Source organism: Saccopteryx bilineata, chromosome 2 (assembly GCF_036850765.1).
Source record: "Saccopteryx bilineata isolate mSacBil1 chromosome 2, mSacBil1_pri_phased_curated, whole genome shotgun sequence".
Classification (NCBI taxonomy): Eukaryota; Metazoa; Chordata; class Mammalia; order Chiroptera; family Emballonuridae; genus Saccopteryx; species Saccopteryx bilineata.
Window position 1 is genome coordinate 239,817,037 of NC_089491.1, and position 2,884 is coordinate 239,819,920.

The 2,884-nt window shown below is 43.2% G+C and overlaps 1 non-coding gene across 1 annotated transcript; it reads left to right on the forward strand.

The window, feature by feature from the left end:
• The first annotated feature begins 1,990 nt into the window (after nucleotides 1–1,990).
• On the forward strand, nucleotides 1,991–2,136 carry LOC136327810 (U4 spliceosomal RNA). Its single transcript, XR_010729885.1, has one exon. It is a non-coding gene; the product is annotated as a U4 spliceosomal RNA (small nuclear RNA).
• The last annotated feature ends 748 nt before the right edge of the window (nucleotides 2,137–2,884 follow it).

Genomic DNA, 2,884 nt, shown 5'->3' on the forward strand with positions numbered 1-2,884 from the left:
GGGCGCTGAGGATGGCTCCATGGCCTCTGCCTCAGGCACTAGAATGGCTCTGGTTGCGGCAGAGCGACGCCCCAGATGGGCAGAGCATTGCCCCCGGTGAGATGCCAGGTGGATTCGGTTGGGCGCAGGCGGGAGTCTGTCTGACTGCCTCCCCGTTTCCAACTTCAGAAAACTACAAAAAAAATAAATAAATAAAAATAAATTAAAAAACGACAAAAGTTACCTTTTTAATATATATATAGATACATTCTTAGTAAGATTTAGTAAATTCGGCAAGTCCCGGCACGAATGTGTTGTTTTTTCATTTAAAAAAAAAAATTTTTTTTTACAGAGACAGAGAGTCAGAGATAGTGACAGACAGACAATAACAGAGAGAGATGAGAAGCATCAATCATTAGTTTTTTGTTGCGACACCTTAGTTGTTCATTGATTGCTTTCTCATATGTGCCTTGACCGGGGGGGGGGGGCTACAGCAGACCAAGTAACCCCTCCAGATGAGCCTGCGCTCAAGCTGGTGACCTCGTGGTCTTGAACCTGAGTTCTCCACATCCCAGTTCGATGTTCTATCCCACTGTGCCACTGCCTGGTCAGGCCAAGTTTTTTCATTCTTGTGTTTATGAGAAACATGAGCCTGATGTGTCTTAGCGATTTCTTCAGTGTTTGGGCATATATTTGAAAGGCAAACTCTCATTTTGTCATCAATACATTGAAGAATTCCTCTCTTTTTACTCTTAATTGTGTTGAGTGCAGAAAACCCCCACCATACATATAATCCTAACTTTACACCAAACAAAGGATAGAAGAAACTTGCCTCCAGTCTTTCTGGGGAACATGGGGGTAGTGTAAACAATCCAGCACCACAGTTTAACAGCCTTTTGCAACCTAATAAGGCAAGTGAGGGGGGGGCAGACTGTCAGCTTACAGCCAATTCCCCACACCTCTGTCCCCCAAAATCTAAGCTCCAAAAACCCTATTTCTCTGGAATACCATAGGGCACACCTGGAAATCTTCTAGGGCATGCCAGTGCGCCCTGGCACACACTTTGAGAACCACTGCCTTAGGAGAAAGAGTGCAATAATACATGCCTGAGAAAGAAGGAGGGGTAGGGTGGGAGGGGGTGCAGACATGCCCAATGGAGAATGTGCACTAGGTTCTTTGTCTTTTTTTTTCTTTTTTCTTTTTGACAGAGACACAGAGAGAAGGAAAGATAAGGACAGACAAATAGGAAGGGAGAGAGATGAGAAGCATCAATTCTTCGTTGTGTCACCTTAGTTGTTCACTGATTGCTTTCTCATATGTGTCTTGACTGGGGGGCTATAGCAGAGCGAGTGACCCCTTGCTTAAGCCAGCAACTCTGGGCTCAAGCCAGCGATCACGCGCTCAAGCTGGCAACCTTGGGTTTTAAACCCTGGTCCTCTGCATCCCACTCCAAAGCTCTATTCACTGTGCCACCGCCTGGTCAGGCTGGATTCTTTGTCTTAAGGGTTTTTATCTGTTTTATACAGGCAGGGAGTTTAGGGCAGGTCTCAGGGGAGGGTCACAATAGAATATTCATCAGCTTTCCAGGTGTGTTCTTTAATAAACTGATGCATCAACATGAGTGGATAGAGGGGTCAGGGTCATTCTCTGCTCAATTTCCCCTCCAAACAATGTCACTGGCAAGGGACCAGGATGAAGAGGGTCTGCCCAGCATAATCTGGAATGTGTAAACCATTTGCTTCTAAGTGTCCTTGGGGAATAGGAGATCTTGTGATTTGTTGGCTGGCTGGAAATCGCTTGACCATCTGTTTAGCTATCTGTTTCAGTTTCCATTTGCCAAGGAATTTTCCTAGCTTCTTACTACTCTGCCTCATTGGGATAGGATAATTGCTTTCTTTTACATTCATCTTATTTTTCTTCTCATCTGCTTATTTTGAATGATGTACCCAACATCATCAGTACCTACCTGAAAGTTTTGCCAACATCTAAAACTTAACACAAAACAATTTAAAGCTTTGTGCAGTGGCAGTATGATAGCTAATGAGGTTTATCCAAGGCTTAATTATTGTTAATAAAAAAATCAACCAATTTCCCTTAGTTACTGATATGTATCTTCGATTACCCAAACAACTTTGTAATCAAACCCTTAAATTTTTGCTTAATTCTGTCAAGCTCCAAAACTTAATCATTCACCAAGGTCTATTTTCAGGGGTCTCCAAACTTTTTACACAGGGGGCCAGTTCACTGTCCCTCAGACCATTGGAGGGCTGCCAAATACAGTGGTCCTCTCACTGACCACCAATGAAAGAGGTGCCCCTTCCAGAAGTGCAGTGGGGGCTGGATAAATGGCCTCAAGGGGCCGCATTTTGGCCCGCGGGCTGTAGTTTGGGGATGCCTGATTTATATCATCCTCTTGGATTCCTAAAGTTATTCAGAATTTCAAATGGGAAAGAAAATGTAGAAGTACATCAGTTTTCTTCCCCCCAGGCCTAACAAAAGCCTGTAGCTTCCCCTCTTCCACTTTGAGATCTAAGGGGAAAAGACAACAGCAAAGAGGAAGGGAAGTTACTAAAGAAGAGAAACGTGGTGCAGAGTGTATTCTGATATTGTCCACATCCCATCTTAAGTGGAAAGTGGGAACGAAGCCATTTACAAATAACACCATATATTGTAAATGATTAACAGCATGGACTCTGCTGTCAGACCCAAAGAAAAAAATTACTGTCTCTTTCACCTGCATATGCCTCATTTCCCTCATGTATGAAACAAGGGTAATATTGAGGGTTCTCTACCAAAATATTAATTCCTCCTACTTCTTTATTAACAAAAGTTTATTGGGTGATCTCACAGCCTTAGGTCACGAGACATAATTCTAACAAAAATATATCTATGGACGTCTTTGAGA